This window comes from Hakea prostrata, chromosome 2, assembly GCF_041222555.1.
Source record: "Hakea prostrata isolate BN-2017 chromosome 2, UWA_Hpros_2, whole genome shotgun sequence".
Taxonomy (NCBI): Eukaryota; Viridiplantae; Streptophyta; class Magnoliopsida; order Proteales; family Proteaceae; genus Hakea; species Hakea prostrata.
In genome coordinates this window covers 9,818,651-9,838,163 of record NC_142601.1, presented here as the reverse complement: position 1 = coordinate 9,838,163, position 19,513 = coordinate 9,818,651, and the positions used below count along the sequence as shown (strand labels likewise).

At 38.4% G+C, this 19,513-nt stretch overlaps 1 pseudogene across 1 annotated transcript; it reads left to right on the top strand.

Moving 5' to 3' along the window:
* Nucleotides 1-14,482: 14,482 nt before the first annotated feature.
* Nucleotides 14,483-17,138, top strand: LOC149023663 (aluminum-activated malate transporter 10-like; annotated as a pseudogene). Its single transcript, XR_016171411.1, has 6 exons — nt 14,483-14,833; nt 14,925-15,068; nt 15,351-15,623; nt 16,006-16,133; nt 16,220-16,363; nt 16,454-17,138. The product of XR_016171411.1 is annotated as an aluminum-activated malate transporter 10-like (transcript).
* The last annotated feature ends 2,375 nt before the right edge of the window (nt 17,139-19,513 follow it).

Genomic DNA, 19,513 nt, shown 5'->3' with positions numbered 1-19,513 from the left:
TATTATATGCTTGTTGTTTGTACTATCTTTACTTATACTTTGTTGATTATGAATATGATATGATAATGGTTGATGGTTTGTGGTTCTGATGGAAGGGGTATTCCATTAGGATATCCTAGCTTGGAATATCAGAGGGTTGTGGTATGGAATACATGCCTGCTGATGTCTCTAGCACTATCATAACTACTAGATGGCATACCCAGGTAAAGTCTAGAGTTGCATGGCTAGGTACCCCACATGCTACTACCCTTTCGGTAGGGGAATTGAAGCCGGATGACCCGTGATGACAGTGATGTGACGATGGTCCACTGTTGGTCATATAAATGGTAGGGTTGCATATGTTAAGGTTGGGCTCATGGACGTCCAAGGAAAGGACCGGGTGTCGTGAGGAGTCATGAGAGCATTCCGCCCCAACAATATGTGGATGAACATAGGGTTATGGAATGGAGTCCAATAGCGGTAAGCACTCCGAGAGGGTTCTCATTCCTAGGTTGCGAAGGATACTGAACCGAGTTGGTTGGTGCCATAGGGGATGTATATGGACTTCATGTAGTATGTTACCATTATGACTTGCATTGGATTAGAAACCCCGACATGCGCCAGTACTCATGCCAATGGTCATGGTGAGAGAGTGTTGACTTAACCCCAGCCATGGTTTGAGAGCCAAGTGTGGACTTTCTATTTTACCCAGGATCCCTACAGAGGTAACCAGTCCTTGCCGGATCAGAGTGACTAGACCTACCCAAAGGAGGGCTGGTGTATATCTTAAAGCATGTCAACTGTTAGAGACTTGCATGGTTAGATTTTAGCGGTATTCATACTTCGCATTCATACATATCATTTATGCATTTCTGATTGTTTTGACATATGGATGGGAATCATTGTTTGTTCTTACTGAGTTCTCTAGAACTCATTCCTATATTTGTCTATGTTTTATTAGCTTGTACAGATGGAGGATATACGCCGGAAGATGGGTTGGTTTCCCATGAAGGAACCTTCCCGTATGAAGAAGATGTGGCACCGGCAATGGGAAATGGAGATAGCCTGTGCAGGAGCTCTTGCGAGTGCATGGAATACGCATATAGCACCCATTGATGGGCGGAGGAGACAGGTTGCCAGGCAATTTGCACACTGAATGGAGAAGAACTGGAGGACCCCATTTCTATAAATTCATAAAAAACATTATCTAGCTTTAGAGAAAGAAACTGGAAAGAAAATTGTATAACTCTTTTTGATTGCTTCTGCTGAACTCATTTTCCTTTTGATTATTTATTCTTTCCTTGATTATTTTTATTGGAGTATTTGGACTCCTGTAATCCTTTCATTTAATTATTGAACTTATTCTTGCTTATGATTGTCTTTACTTGCATTTATTATTAGTGATAGACTAAAACCGTGAATCCTGTGACGGATCACTCCCACAGGTTGTCGGACGGGTAACCGAGACCGGCGGGTGGGGTGTGACAATCTCAATCCTATCACAAATGTTAAGCACATAGCCAAATTTTGAAACATTCCATCCTTTAAGGAAATTAGAAAGTGAGGCGAGTTTAGAAGAGAGAAAGCCCTCCTCCAACCGACTCCAAGCCTTACCAACATCAAAAGAGAAGTTAGGGTGTCCCTGCCAGGCCAATTGATAATGAAAGAGTTTTCTTCCTGAGAAAAAATCTTCATTAGTGTTAATGAGAATAGGTGAATGATCCGAACCAATTGTAGGTAATTTTGAGAGTTTTAGATTGGGAAAAGAAGAAAGGAAGTTTGGACAAGCAAGCTTTGTCGATTACTTCTTTAGTGAGATGGGGGGGGGGGTTGCTTGTGGTTTGACCATGTATAAGTGGGACCATCACCAGCGACTTCAGATAGATGAAAATCAGAAATGAGATTACATAAAAAAGGAAGAGCTGGCGATGGTTCGAACGTGCCTCCCAATTTGTCAACAGGCAAGATCAGCTCATTTATATCCCCACAAATGATAAAAGGGTATGAAATGGTTGAGAGGTGGATGGCAAAATCAATCCACACTTTCTTTCTGGAGGGGTATTGAGGGGGTGCCTAGATGTGTTTTTTTTTTTTTTTTTGTTGGTAAAGATACCATCATTCAATAACACAGGAAGGCAAGGCATCAAAATTACAAATGTCTGATAACCAAGAGGTGGAAAGAGGCCATTTGATCCTCCCTGTAGAGACAGCAGCCTTCCTTGCCAAAGAGTGTGCTACAAGATTACACTCCCTGGGACTAAAAGAGAAAGAACAAGACAAAAAGTAAGAAGATAAGTGAGTAACATCCTCCACAATAGGTTTCAAACTAACAAGGGTAAGACAGGGATTGTGCAGCCAATGAACAACCTCCTGACAGTCACTCTCCACAACAATATAATCAACTCCTTCAGCAGCAGCTGCAAGTAGCCCCTCTCGAATACATAACACCTCTCCTTCAGACACTAAACCGAAGTCTGATTGGATTGAAACAGCAAGAGTGGGGGGCCCTGTGTCTTTGCGAAGTACAAAACCCAATCCTCCTTTCTTCCCTCGTGTAGCAGCATCTATGTTAAGCTTGCAAACTCCTCTAGGAGGAGCTGTCCATTTCAGATTAGTTCTCTCCAATGATAAAAGAGGAATGTCATTAGCAGTCGAGACTTGAAAAGCTCTTGAAAATCTGCTGCACACCTTAGAGCATTTTGTACAACCTGCACTGGAGAGAGTTTCACACCTTCAAATAAGAGCTTATTGCATGCCAACCAAATTTCCCAACATATGGATGCTGATATACTTGATATCCACAACTTGCTTTGTTTGTCCTCACCCTTTTGATTCTATACTGCTATAAAAGATGGAAGTGATATGTTAGAATGTGGGGCAGAGAAGCCCAAGGGAGAATAAAACCAGACGGCTCGGGAAAAAGAGCAATCCAACAATAGATGTTCAACACTTTCCTCATCCTCACCACATCTAGGGCAGCAAGAGTCCCTAATCAAATTCCTGATTTGAAGAGCCTTAGCAGTAGCAAGACCTCCAGAGAGAGCTCTCCATAGGAAGGTCCGAATTTTTGGGAATGTTTTGCAGCTCCAAATAGCTTTCCAAATTCCTCTAGGGACCTGCATCTAGGTTAGTTCAGCACCATGTACTTCACTATTCTCTTTGTCCAAAATATCACATAATTTGTGGTAAGCAGATTTAGTAGAGAATATGCCATTTGAAGCTGGACCCCAAATCTGATGGTCTTCTTTCGGGAACAAAGCAAGCTTAATAGAGAGAATGGCCTTTGAATCCTCCTCATGAAACACTTCCCTTATAAGATCAGCCTTCCATACTCTGTTGACTTCATCAATTAAATCAACTACCCAAGTGACCCTAGAAGACCTGAAAGATTGGTGCACAACTTTATAATTATGGTTTTGAGGAATCCATCTATCATCCCAAATATTGATTTTCACACCAGTACCAATCCTCCACAATAGCCCTGCGTTTAGAACTTCTCTTCCTTCAATGATTCCTCTCCAAGCCCAAGAAGGAGAGGAGGATAATTTGGCCTCCAAAAAATCACAGTGAGGGAAATAGAGTTGTTTATAAAACTGAGCCCAATAGGATTGAGGGTCCAACCAAAGCCTCCAAGCTAATTTACCCAATAAAGCTCTATTATGTAGGTCAGGATCTCTGAAGCCTAGTCCCCCTTTCTCTTTTGACTTGCTCATTCTCTTCTATGATACCCAACATACCCTGTGCTCCTTATCCTTATTGCCCCAAAAGAACTTAGAAATCGAGCTCCTTAGCTTCTTGTGATGTGCCTTAGGGATCTTAAAATGTGAAGTAGCATAGGCGTATCCTGATAAAGCCACTGATTTAACTAAAACCTCCTTCCCTACATGGGAAAGTAAATTACTCGTCCATCCTGCATTCTGTTAAGAGTTCTTTCTTCCACATCCCTAAACAAATTTTTCTTTGATAGTCCAAATTCCATTGGTAATCCCAAATACTTTTTTGGACTCTGCCCATAAAGGATTTTGAGAATACGAGAGAACCACCTTTTGATTTGACTAGGTGTGTTTGGACTAAAGGTGAGGCATGATTTTTGACAATTGATTCTTTGGCCACTAGCAGAGCAGTAAAAATCAAAACATGCTTTCAGATTATGGACTTCACTCAAACCCACTTCAGCAAATAAAATATTGTCGTCTGCAAAGAGTAAATGGGAAAGCAAGGTACTTCTATTCCTGACCTTGATCCCATGAATAAAACCGTTTCTTTCTCCTTCAATCAAAATAGCACTCAAAGCTTGGGAGCATAACACAAAAATGGAGGGGGAGGGGGGATCACCCTGCCTGATACCTCTAGATGGGGTGATGGTAGGTTGAGGTATACCATTCACTAATATGCTATAAGATACTGAGGTAAGACAAGACATAACCATCTTCACCCACTTGCTAGAAAATCCAAGTGCACTGAGAACCTTTTCTACAAATTTCCACTCCATCCTGTCATATGCTTTGGTAATATCAAATTTGATTACCATGAGCCTTTTCTTCCCTTTCTTTTTCTTTCTAATAAAATGGAAAGCCTCATGGGCCATGAGGACGTTGTCAGAGATCAAACCGAATATTAGTAGATTCAATTAGCAATCTGGCAAAGTGATTTGAAGAAAATAAAATGGGGGTTGGTTGACGTCGGTTAGAAAGGATCCAAAAACCACCTTGAAAACCCCTAAAACCCATACTAGGGACTTCATGCACAAACTTGTAGCCTTTTAGAGTACCCATGAAACGTTTATGGATGTTGCTAAAGTTTATACACTTATGTTTGCAAAGAAAGAGAAATTCATGATTGAATTTCCTACAGAGTTTTTCCAATCTCAAGAGCGTAAATTTCCCATTAATGCCATGAACATTCCAACTAAAAGACAACATTTTAGACTTGTTCTCTCTCCACCAACACACAAAAATATGCCAAAGCCACTACACTAGAGTAGAAGATAAAGAGAGCAAAAAAGTAATACAACCAACTACAAATTGAGCAAGATTAAGAGTTGAACGCATGAAGGCTAACAGTAAAGACCTGGAAGAGTACACACAGTGAGCAACCAGAAGAGGTTAGAAATCTGCTAAACAAGAGATCTTAGAAAAGGGAATTAGCAAAGACGCAGAGAAGGTGAAATAGACGAGAGCAGCATATAAAAATAAAATTAGCAAAAATATCAAGATACCTCAAGAAATATGAGACAAGGTCACCTGGTTGTCTAACATGGTTTGATCCGGAGCTGGTGCTTGGTAAAAAGCATTGGAGAAGGGGTGGAGCACGTTTTGATTTGCCCTATCATAAATTCTCATCAAGATGTCATCTTTCATGGAGTTCAGTAGGGAGTCAGGATTGATGAGTTAGAAAGAAGGGTGTTGACAAAGGTTTGGAAAGATTCCATAGAGTCAAAGTTCTATACTATGTTGCTCAAGGAACGCTTCCTTTTGCTGGTTGGATGTCCATATTCGGCCATCCAGTTTTTGCATGTCTCGGACGGTTCATCTTCCGGGTCTCCCACACCACCATTTTCATGACAAACTCCCTTAGCCTTCTCATGGCAGCAATAAATGTGGTAGATGTTGACAGTCTGTGCACCCTCCACGAGCTCTTTTTCCGCAAAAGCACCACAAACATTTGGGTCACAAGATTGTGCAGCTTGATTTTCAAGAACAACCTTCCCTTTTAATTTATACGTTGCCTCAGCTTTGGATTCTTCGGCAAACAAAGACTGGAGATTGTATCCCTCCGAATACGCATCATTTTCTTTTTCTGCAGCTTGTATGGAATCACCTCTTGCTACATCACACTCCATGGCCACAGGGACAGCTTCCTCCGCTACAGCAACACTAGTAGGAAGCAACGGGCCTCATCTTTGAGATTAGACAACTTTATAGTTTTCAACTCCAGAAGCTTCTCTAAGGCCTTGGTGGAAAGTATTTTCGATGAGCCAGATAATATTGGTTTTGTTTTGGCTTTGACGAACGATCCCGTGAGAGGGACATCAAGATTGGTGGATCCATCGAGCAGCTTCCATTGAGGACAGGAATTGTCGCCATGAGTGACTCTTCCACAGCGAGTACAGAGCATTTTAAGCTCAAACAGGCACTTGACCTGGAACTTCTCACCTTTGGAGTTGCAAATCATCACCTGCAGCTCCACTGGAGTGTTTATATAAAACATCACTTTGACACGTGCTACACCATGAGAAAGACCTAGAGCTTTCAGGTTGAGTTGTACATCAACCACTTTGCCAAACACTGACGCAGCTTCCGACACCAAAGGCTCTTTGTAACAGTCTTCACGGATTTTGTGGAGTTGTATCCATAAAGCCAAAGGGGGCGTCAGATCACCTTGGATGAACCTTTCAGGGAAGGGAGAGAAAGCAAGATGCACAAGATAGGTATCGATCCACCAAGGTGCAAACGACAGTGCTTGGTTCCTATGTTCTTCAGAAATAAACTCCGCCACAACCAGAGAGCAGCTATAGCATATGATATATGTAGCACCACCATTTTCCCATAGGCGGGCTAACCTTTCTACCATCTCAATGACAGGTAAAGGTTTATAACCCAGAATATTTCCGAATAGCACCCTTTTGCTTCTTTTGTGAGGGAGAAACCGAGTGATACATCCTTCTATCGTTGTTAACCCATTACTAGAAAAACGCCAATATGCTGCAGAAACTTCCTTTCCCGCATCATCAGCAGTGCCGTGTACGCGCCCCTTCATTGGAGAGCTTCCCAGAATGCCGGAGGATGAAGCGCGTTGAGAGAGACCACGCGACGAACAAGAGGAACCTGAATGCCCCATTGAGTGACCCGCAGTAGGAAGGAAAAGAAAAATAGCAAGGAATAGATAGATAAGAAGTAGCGACAGATCGCAACAAGTAAGAATAGAACAAGCAAGAAGAAAGTTTATATTGTCAACACGTATGACGGAGAAGAGAGGAAAAGAAAGGAAACCTGCGTTTATGGATTTTCAAAAACGCAAAGAAACGGCTAGGGTTTCGCCACATGGACTTAGAAATGGTGAGAAATAGAAAGCAACAAAAGACTTGGTAGGTTTAGAAGAGGAATGTCATGTGATTTTGAAGTCAAGAAAAGTTCCTTAAAAAGAGGAGACAAGAGGAACTGTCTTAAAACTCCCAACAGCCGGTTGGTGAAGAACTAAAGATGGAACAAAGAAATATTAAAGGGAGTAAGTACGTAGGAGAAGTAATGAGATTTGATAGTGCAGCACAGCAAACGGCTACCATCCCCTTCCCGCGTTACTCAACACCAGCTCATAGATCTGGCCCTATTTTTCAACCAGGCGACTCCGAGTGAGAAGAATCGAGAACTAGTGGGGTGAGATAGAGATGGAATCAAATAAACACCAACAGAGGGAGAAGCACTAGGGGTGCAAGTTTGGCCCTGGCGGCCCTGGCTAAGCCCACCCTGAGCCCGAATAGGACTTGGGCTAAAGATTTTGGCCCTGATCTTGACCCTGATATTGGCCCTAATCTTGGCCTTGATCTAGGCTCATGATTTTGGCCCTGATTTGAGTATGGGGACGGCTCCACCCATATGAAGAGGAATTAATTATAACCACAACAACAACAACAACAACAATAAGCCTTGTCCCAACTAAATGGGGTCGGCTACATGGATTCTTGCCCTCCAATCAGTTCTGTTCGAGGCCATGCTAGATACAAGGCCTAAGCTATACATATCCTTTCTCACCACTTCTCCTAACGTTATCTTAGGTCTACCCCTAGCTCTTCTAGTTCCTTCAATATGGATTATATCACTTCTCCGTACAGGAGCATTTATAGGTCTCCGTTGAATGTGGCTGTGCCACCTCAAACGACTTTCTCTAAGCTTATCACTTATGGGAGCAACTCCCAGCCCAACTCTAATATGATTGTTTCTTATCTTATCCATCCTAGTTTTGCCACTCATCCATCTTAGCATCCTCATTTCTGCTACACTGAGTTTATCTATATGATTTTTTTTAACAACCCAACACTCTGCACCGTACATCATAGCTGGTCGAACAACGGTCCTATAAAATTTTCCTTTAAGCTTTAATGGAATACGCCGATCACATAAGACCCCGGACGCACCTCTCCACTTCATCCACCCTATTTTAATTCTTTGGGAAACCTCATCTTCCAAATCACCTCTTTTACTTATGATTGAACCTAGGTACCTAAAACAATCACTCGAGAAATCTCTTTATCGTCAAGTATCACCACCTCATCATCTGGCCGATCATGACTAAAGTTACAAACTAAATATTCTGTCTTCGATCTACTAAGTTTAAAGCCTTTTGATTCCAAAGCTAATCTCCATGATTCTAATTTGGTATTAATCCCCACTTGGGTCTCATCAATCAACACAATATCATCCGTAAAAAGCATACACCGGGGGACCTCATCTTGAATGTCTTTGGTTAATTCATCCATTACAAGTGCAAATAGATATGGGCTTAAAGTTGACCCTTGATGTAGCCCAACTGTTATCGGGAATTCATTACTTTGTCCCCCCACTGTTCTAACACTAGTCACCAAACCATCATACATATCCTTAACTATATCTATATATTTACTTGCAACACTTCTTTTCTCTAGTACTTGCCAAATTAACGCTCTAGGGACTCTATCATAAGCTTTTTCTATGTCAATAAATACCATATGAAGATCTTTCCTACATTCTCTATACCTTTCCATAAGTCTCCTAATTAAGTAAATAGCCTCCGTTGTAGATCTTCCTGGCATAAACCCAAATTGGTTCTCCGTAACTGTAGTTAAGTGTCTCAAAAGGGTTTCAATTATTCTCTCCCATAATTTCATCGTATGGCTCATCAATTTAATGCCCCTATAGTTATTACAACTTTGAATATCTCCTTTATTTTTGTAAATTGGAACCACAACACTTCTCCTCCAATCATCTGGCATTTTCCCTGTGCTCATAATCTTATTAAACAACTTAGTCAACCAAACTAGTCCATGGGTTCCTAAGCTCTTCCATACTTCAATTGGGATTTCATCAGGACCATGTGTCTTGCCGAGTTTCATCCTCCTTAAAGCTTCTTTTACTTCGGACATCGAAATTCTACGTATATAAGTTCGGACTTTGGTGCCTTGGTGAAAAGTGTAATCGTCCGAAACATAATTGCTTGAAGAATGCTCATTTAGTAAACTAGAGAAATAGGTTTCCCATCTTTTCTTAATATCCTCCTCACAAACTAATACTTTACCATCTCCATTTTTAATACATCTAACATGGTCAAGATCTCTACTCTTCCTATCCCTCATCTTAGCTATCTTATAAATAGATTTTCCCCCTTCCTTTGTGCCCAATTTATTATACAACTCTTCATATTTCCTTTCCCTTGCTTTTCCTGCAATTTTCTTAGTTTCATTTCTATCCAACCTATACCTATGAAGATCCTCAACATCTTTAGTTCTTTGCCATGCCTTAAAACTAGCTTTTTTTTATTCCTAATGGCAACTTGAACCTCACTATCCCACCACCACGTCTCTCTATAAGAATGAGTCTTTCCTTTTGATTCACCTAGAACATCTTTAGCCACCTTCTTAATACACATAGCCATCTCATTCCACATTGCATTGGTATCCCCTTTAAAATCCCATTTTCCTTGTTTGACTACTTCATTAATGAAGGATTTAAAGTACTCTCCTTTCAAATTCCACCATCTTATTCTGGGATAGTTTACCTTGGACCTTTTATGTGTTCTTGGGACTAAGCACACATCCAAGACCACAAATCTATGTTGTGCAGTTAAGCTTTCCTCCGGTATCACCTTGCAATCCTTGCACAACAATCTATCAGTCCTTCTAGTTAGGAAGAAATCTATTTGGCTTCTATGCTGTCCACTTTTGAAAGTAATTAAATGTTCATCTCTCTTTTTGAAGTAAGTATTTAATATAGATAGATCAAAAGCAGTAGCAAAATCCAAAATTGAAATCCCCTCCTCATTCCTTTCTCCAAAACCATATCCTCCATGAACACTCTCATATCCTCTTTGATCTTTTCCAATATGTCCATTTAAATCACCTCCTATGATAATCTTTTCTCCTTGACGAATTCCTTGCATTAATCCATCCATACTTTCCCAAAATTCTAGCTTTAGACTTTCATCTAATCCTACTTGAGGTGCATATGCACAAATTATATTTATGCATTCTTTCTCCATTACCAGCTTGATAGCAATAATCCTATCACCCACTCTTTTAACATCCACCACATCATTTTTTAAATTTTTATCCACTATTATACCCACTCCATTTTTATTTGTTTTATCCCCAGTATACCAAAGTTTAAAGTCATCCAACTCTTTGGCTTTTTTACCCCTCCATCTAGTCTCTTGGATGCAAGCTACATTAATCCTTCTTCTCCTCATAACATCAATCAATTCTAAGCTCTTACCAGTTAAAGATCCTATGTTCCAAGATGCCAATCTAATCCTACGCTTATGGACTAGCTTCTTTACCCGCACTCGTCCACGGCGCGGGAACCCTTGCCTACTTATCACCGCATCCGGGCGCCGATGCAACGCGTCGCTTACAGGGGACCCCTAGCTAACCCTTGCCCACTTATCACTACACCCGGGCCATAGTGTAGCGCGTCGCTTCTTTTGTCGGGGAACGCCCTAGCATAGCTTTTATCATATAAGGTCGAATCCATGAAAAAAGGTTTGGCTAGATTTTTTCCAGTGCCGGCTGCCGACTTGACGCACCAACCCTCCTCCTTTACCCGGGCTTGGGACCGGCAACAAAACACTGGCGGAGTTGAATTAATTATAATCCACATGGGTTAATATTTGACACCTGTCAAATTTTAAAAACATGATCATGTTTTGTACAAAAATTTATAAAAATAAATTATATCTTCATTACCAATGTAGTAAGCATCCACCTGATTTTGGCCCGATCCTGACCCTAATTTTGGCTCTAGTCTTAATGTTAATTTGACATGATCATGTATTAGATTTTTACCCTAATCTTCACATTAACATTGATATAACTATAAGTCTCGACTTTGACCTTCAGTCATTTTGATAATATTAGACTATGAGTTCACTTTTATATTATTTTTAAGATAATTTTTTATTTTCAATTTAAGTCATTTTTAGTTCTAAAAAATCATTGATTTTTTTTTTGGACTAAGACGAGATAATATATTATAAATAATAAGAGCTAGTATAAAGAGAATTAATATCTAACAAATCTACACCCCAACTTCTCATCATGAATATTGATATCTTTCTTTTGCCTCCAATGTGACATTTCAGAGGGGGAAAAAAAATTTATTAAGGACAGATAGCTTAACTAAAATATAATTTTCTTTAACTACGAAAAAAATATAAATACTAAATTATTGTTCATTTACTTGTTAAGAAAGTTTTGAATATGATTTTTTTTTTTTTTTTTTTGGTTGAATAATGATATCAATTGGAGGGGTTTCCAATTTCCATCACCAAAGTAATGGGAGAGGTTTTCAATTTCCATCTTCAAAACAATTAAATTTTCAGATATCAATATAGAATTATGGAGTATGAATTTATTTATGTTTAAAGCAACACTATCAACTTATTGACTATTTTATCATTTTGTATAAGCTTGAATCATCTTATATTTTATGAATTTTATTTTTAGTTTACTTATGATACTTTTATTATTATTATTATTATTTATTTTTATTATTATATGAATTTACATTTGTTATTTTAGATCTAAGAATATGAACAATTAAGGCTAGGGCCAGGGACAAGGCTAATTAGGATCAGGGCCAGGGACAGGGTTAATCAGGGCTAATCAGGGCTAGGCACAGGGCCAATCAGGGCTAAAGGGTCAAGGTCAGGCCCAGGCCCAATTAGGGGCAATTAGGGCGGTAATGGGCTTGGCTTGGCCCTGTAGGGCTTAGGGCCAGGAACAATAATCATTGGCCCTGAACTAGGGTCAGGGAGGGAATGGACTCAGATTAGAACACATAGGGCTAGGCTTGGAATTGCAAAAGCCCGGCCCAGTTGCAGCCCTAAGAAGCACATTGCATAGAGGTGGGAAAAGAAAGAGACATTGCACAACAGGTGGAGAGAGAACATTTTACATGGTGAAAACTAGTCTTTGCCATAACGCCTTTACTTCAGCAATTTTTGTTGGTCAGGTCATTTTCTCGATATGAGTATTCTATATGGAAAAGATTGCCAACTATTTATATTAAAACCATTACGTATTAAAATAGTGATCAAAACTACCAAACTGCATCTGGACATTACATTCGCTTTAACCAGTGGTGGAGCTCCGTTGGGGTCGGAGAGGGCCATGGCCCCCCGGATTTTTGAAATTTTAAAAATACCTATATTTTTTTCCTTATTTCTATCGCTTTATGTGTGAAATACCACCATTTGACCCCCTCCAAAAATTTAAAAAAAAAAAATTTAAGATAAAGATGATGGGTACAAATGTCATTCTTAATCATTATCTAATGGTTATCATTAAACTCCTGGTTTTAAAGAATAAAAGGTTAAATTCTAATTAAAAACTAAGTCACGATCCATGAATTTCTCCCTATATTTTCTTTCATATTTTCATTCGTATTTATTCTCTCATGAATCTCCTCTTTTATTTCTATTTTTTCTCTATTTTTTTCTCGCACGTCTCACAAAATATTGGAGTAGTTAGCCGATGTTGGAATCATAATCATTTAATTTTTTCATATCTAATCATAATCATTTAATTTTATTTTAGAATTCCTATACTTTCTCATAAAGTTTCAATTCCTACTAATAGCAATTTAAATTTTAAATTTTATTAGTTGGATGTTTAAATTTCTGTCATTAACATTATTATATCTAATCATAATCATTGATTTTTTATTAATTAATTTATGATAAATTGAGTGTTTATCCCATATTTACTTAATAGACTTCAAATCTATCTTTTTTCTTATAATTTCTCCCACAATTTTAGCCCCTATTTTATTTTAATATACTTTTTATAATTTACTTATAATTGTGTTATCTATATTCTAGTCCTCTTATTAATTTACCTAAATTTTTTATGTAGACCACACAAGTCAAAATATAATAAAATATTTTGAGATGGGACCCATAGTGCATCCCACATTGGCCTACATATATTGCCCCCCCCCCCCCCAATGTTCAATCCTAGCTCAAGGCTTTAACCATAACCTTGTATCTTATATTCACTCATTAATTAGTAATGGATTGAAGACTAAAAGGAAATAAGGTAGAGATGGGACCCACAATGCATCCCACATTGGCCCACATATATTCGTCCCCCCAATGTTCAATCCTAGCTCCGCCTCTGGCTTTAACCATAACCTTGTATCTTATATTCACTCATTAATTAGTGATGAATTGAAAGACTATAAGAAAATAATAAGATACTATAATAGGATATAGGTATCATGAATATTTGACAACCTTTCACCAAAATATATATATATATATATATATATATTACACAATGGAACATCAAAATCCTTTGATTTCTCATATCAAGCATGCAACATACTCATTGAATTAAACGTCTTATTTAATGCAATATGTCATAATCCTGCATGAAACAAAATCTACTTTATAGATCTGAGCTTCATTTAAGTCAAATTAACCATACTTTGATCACATTTTTAAATGTAACCTTTATATAATTTAAATATATGGTAGATATATGGTAGAGCTTCCCTCTTTTGGTTATAAGAATATTCAAAATTTTAATTTTATATTATAGAATATACGTGTGTTACCAATATAGTTAACCCCTTAAAATTGAAATAAAGCTGTACTTTATTAATTAGCATGATTGGCACCTTGGATCATGCATTGGACAATATGCAGCAACCATCGTAAGGACAGAAAGAAAAGGACCTCGTTTTGCACTGCAAACGTTTCTCTCAAGTCTCAACTTTGTCTGAGTCCACAGAAATGTATCAGTGGTTTCAAAACAGAAAAGTTAAAGACATAATAAAAGATTCATATTCTGATATCCTCTTTCATGAGTTTTTTATTTCTTTTCCCTAAACTTTTTGTGTGTGAAATCTCTCATGGTTACCTCTTGTATCATTGTCAGTGAAGTCCAAATCCATACATATTGCCCAATACTGGTATTTCGATAACAATACTTAGAACCTTGTTGCTCGTTGTCTAATGGAACGCACTGTTCAATTAAATTAAAATTTTAAACCGCTTTAAAAAATAAAATCAAAGTTTATTTTTCACCTTCAACGTTACCATCAACAAAAAAGGATTCAACCAATAAAATTTGAAAAATCTCGAACACCCATTTCTTGCCTTCTACATTGTCACCAAGAAAAGAAAGATTCAACCACAACATAAGTGGGTTTTTATTATTTGTTTTATTTTAATGATAAACTGGCCAAGTCGTATGTGTGTATACATATAGAAGCCCTAATTCATTGTTCAGTTTCTTGGAGTGGTTCTCTGAGTGCAAGAATGGTTGATCAGACACAAACAACTGGTGGGTTAGAATGGAGGATACGTGCCAACAATGGATCATCTAAGCTTCTGGTTCCAGAATCTGGCTTTAGACGAAGAACCTGGCTCGGGTTCTCCAGTTTTCTGGTTGAGCTGAAGTCAAAAACTGGGAAATTTCTCTGGAAGGCATGGGCAATAGGTGATGAAGATCCCAAGAAATTCATCCATTGTCTCAAGGTAGCTTTGGCACTAACCTTAGTATCAGTGTTTTACTATGTGAATCCTTTGTACCGAGGTGTTGGAGATGAGGATGCCGTATGGGGCATCATGACAGTTGCATTAGTCTACGAATACACAGCAGGTAGCCATCTCGATGCTAATAAAATCTCTTCTTCACATGATTTTCTATTTCCTTGTTTATACAATTGGTGTTTTGGTGTTTTCTGTTGCAGGAGCAACTATATATAAATGCTTGAATCGTATAACTGCAACTATTGCTGCTGGAATACTAGCTGTTGCCATAAACGCGATCACCAACCATTGTAGCCAAGCAGTTGCGCCTGTAATACTTGAAGTTTCGGTCTTATTTGTTGCAGGTTTGTGACATTTGATTGATCCACTATCCATGAAATTGAAACACAACTACATGATCTAATTTTTTTTTATTTTTTAAAATTTTTGTAAGTAAATGATCAAATTTATTAATAAGAAAAGAAAATGATCCAACAACAACCTGTGAGGGCTACATATCAAAGTATAAAAGTTCTCAAAAAACTATAAATCAAGTATCCTAACTAAAACGAAATCTTGACTTTTGCATAGCTTCCTAAAAATTACCTGATCTAACTGTGTTCTTTGTTGGTTTTAATTTCTCTCAGCTTCTCTGGTGACTTTCACTAGATTTATTCCTAAAATAAAAGGTCGGTTTGATTATGGATGCATGGTCTTCATCCTCACCTTCTGTATGGTTGGGGACTCGGGATTCCAGGTCAAAAATTTGTTTCAGAGGGCCTATGAAAGAGTGTTAACAGTTGTCATAGGGATTGTTATGTGCTTGCTCACTAGCATCTTCATTAGACCTATTTGGGAAGGGGAGGAGCTCCACCTTCTCATCACTCGTAATATGGAAGCTCTAGCAAATTCCGTAGATGGTAAGCTATCTCAACAACAATACTTGATATATCTTTATTATTGGATCCGGATCCTGTCCATCTTGTGTTGCCTTCTGTCCTACCCATCTGACCATTGGATGGGCGATGTGTTGACCAGTAAAATTACAATTGTTTGATGGAAATGAATCATACCTTTTGAAAACACACTGTTCCCATTCCATCCTATTCAAAACGGACTGATTCTATTTCAGCCTTTCCATCCAGTGGTTAAAATTTTATCCATTCATGTGTTGCCAATCCGATGGTTGGAGGATAGGATGAAAGGCTAAGCTGGATGGGGAGGATCCAAATTCTTTATTACTATACCCAGAATGATCTCTGATCCACATTCTAATAACTCTCCAAAATGATATATATTTAGGTTGTGTGGCTGAGTTCTTCAAGGAGAACAACAACAATGGCAATGGGGAGGACAATGAAGACAGAGACCATAAGAATCTCTTGGCATACAAACGTGTTCTAAATACAAAAGCAGTAGAAGATGCCTTTGTAATTCAACAACTCTCAACTTCTTTCCTTTCTTGAAATGGGTTACCTTAATTTCCGTCCCTCATGAGTTAATACTTTTTCTCTAGGCTAATTTTGCAGGTTGGGAACCTGCTTATTGTCGCTTCAGCTTCAGACGGCCATGGGAACAATACCTCAAAATTGGGGCGTTGATGCGCAACTGTGCCTTCTGTCTTGAGGTTCTTAATGGTTGCATTAGTTCAGAAGTCCAAGTAGGTTTCTGCTCGCTATGTTTTTAATTACAAATCCTTGAAGTTGTTAAGAAACTCTAATTTCATTATGGGCTTGTTTTTGAGTTACAGGCATCTGACTTCATGAAGCAGCATCTCAGACATGCCTCCATCACATTGAGCTTCCACTGTTCAAGTGTGTTGCAAGAATTGGCTATCTCTTTCAAGACGATGAGGAGATCTTCCAAATTAGATTTTTTAGTTGAAGAGATGAAAACTGCTCAACAAGAACTCCGAAATGCTATGAAGTCCCTCCCTAGCATATTCACATTACCACCATCACCATTACCATTTCCAGATGGAGCAGTGGAAGAGGACATTAAAGAAGCAATTTCAACGCCCACAATCAAGCCTCTTGTGGGAGCTGCTCCTCTTATCACTGTAGCTTCTGTATTGATTGAACTAGTGGCACGGATTGAAGGAGTGGTCAAAGCAGGGAAAGAATTAGCAAAATTGGTAGATTTCCAACCTCAAATTAAAAAAACCCATCCAACACATTAACTTGCCAACCTCAGGAAAAGAAGATCAACGAAATATGAAAGCGCCGTAACAAGTTTGAGATCAAGAGATTAATCTTGTAAGGTTTAAAGCTTTTTTCGGTAGTAAGTTTTGCATGTAACCATTGTAAGATACATATGAGTGGCAAAAACTTGGCCTTCAGCTAGCATGTTCACCCTCACCTCACCATTAATGGTGGAAGTGGTGTAAATTAACATAAAATTGTAAATACATGACTTTTAAAAAATATATTCTTTAACCTTTTCTTGGGAGCTTATAATCATTAAAATGCTTAACATGTACACAAGTGGTTTGTTTTTTAAGATAAACATCTGTTTGTGAAAACAATGTTTATGGTTGTCAAATTACATGAATACAGTAATCATGAAGTGAAAGTAGGTCAAATTAATTTGAGTATAAGAAAAAGTCAAAAAACAAACAAGAATCTCCCTCAACACGAAATTAATAGATGCAAGTCTTTTTGACACATAAAACCAAATGTGCAAGAATCTTGAATATCCTTACAATTTATCCGGATTTAAGATAAAAGATTCTTGATCAAGGAGTTGTCTTAATATCCATCAATTAGGTATAATTTCATCTAAGGTTAAAAATAAGTTGACCATCGGCCATTCTAATCATTATGTTCTTATTAACATCTCAAACAACATTTCAAACTGAATAGAAGTAACGCTTTAGGGAGACAAAATCGCAATTTAGTCTGGTATGCATTGCTAATTTTGGTTTTGCTTATGTATTGACCATGCTAGAGCAAAATTCTCTTTTTGCTGGTTTTATCCAGTCAGTTTTGGGATCTCATCAATATTTTTATACAGAACTCTTATTTATTCGTATCATTTATTTCCTGTCACGTATATATAAAAATGAATTAAGGCTGTTGCATTTAACATATTCTAAGGACCATTAAATATATAAAAAATTATATGTCAAAAAGAAAAAAAAATTTAGATGCAAGATCCTTCAACATAAAGTAAGTGTATGCTCTGTGATTTGTCATAAGTTCAAATGAGGGTGCATCTTGCTGTTAAATTGCAATTATGTAGGTCTATCTTTTATTTTATTCCCAGAAGTTTTTCAAATAAAAAAGAATTATATATATATATATATATATATATATATATATATATATATATATATATATATATATATATATTAAATAATAAGTTGAAACTAATTTATCATGATGTCATTTCAATAGTAATTGTTGTTCATGTTTTAGCTGGCATGATTTACCCTTGTGGAAAAAAGAACTTTTTTTTTTTTAACTTTAATTAGGGTTTAAGAAATAATATTATAATCTCCATATAACTAACCTTTGATGAAAGATTGATAAACCGTGCAACCTTTCAGATATTAAAGTATGCATGAACCAAAATGTTGTCTCATAACTACTTTGTAAATTGTCTGTTTCATTAAGTTACATATATGCCCTCAACCCAAAAATAAAAAATAAAAAATATATAAAATACATATATGCCTAATAGGAGCCTGAGGCCACGGATTTTTATTAACTCAACCCTAAAGCCTTAGGCCATAACATAGCAAGGAGAGTTGATTTCCTACTGTAGCCTTTGCAAGCCTGCTCGACTCCTTTGGGATTCCCAATGACCCTCCTATCCATGCAACCCCTATTGACCCAGATGCCATTACCCTCCTTTGCTCTCTAAGAACCCTTACCCCCTTTGCCATTGTGCTCTATTGTCCTTTCCTGCTCTCCAATAGGGACAAATCGCCCACAAGCTCCTCCCTCTGCCTAACTACACCCCCTACCCAATCACTTCCCCCCCCCCCCCTATTGTAACACCCTCTAGTCCCCTCTGACTTCTTGTTGTATCCTTGATCCCCTTCCTCCTCTTTCCCTTTGCTTTCCTCCCTCTCAAACCATGGCCCTCCTCAACTTCTTCATTTCCTTAGTCACCTACCCCCCCCCCCATGCAACTCAATTTCCATGGGCCAACACCTTTTTCTAGGCCCAAGTCCTCCTTCCTTCCTCCCCTATGTGCAGACCCCTAAGCCCGTTTGCCATATTCTTGTGGCCCACGTTGCCCCAACACCCTTCTCCCTTGCCCTTTCACACCCCAACTCTTCTCACCCCTAGGCCCACTTCCCCCTCCTTCCATTCATCTCAACCTAGTCCTTATCCCCATCCCTCTTTGCCCAACCCCTCTTTCATCCCTTTGCCCATCCCCTCTCCTCCCTTACCAGCCCAATTTGATTCTCCAACCCCCTTCCATTCAAGAACCATTCCCTCCCTATCTCTTCTTCCCCTACCTTTCTGATGCTCTATCATGAGGTAAGGTCCCCTCCCCCATGCTTGTGAGGAACATTCCCCTTCCTCAACTATTTGTGGGCAACTTACCTCTCATTTGTGCGATAATGACTCCTTTGACATTGCTCCTAAGCCGGGCATGGGGATTCTTCTGACTTTGAAACCTTGTTTGCTTCGACTCGGTGCCCTAGGAGTAGTCAATGGACTAAAGGGCACAGGCCACCACCTTGATGAAGTTTTTATTGTCGAGCTCAGGTCTTCTAAGAAGAAGAACAAGAAAAATAAAACAAACTAGTTTGTTTCTTGTCCTTTCCAAGACCCTTTGATTTAGCCCTTTTGTGCCT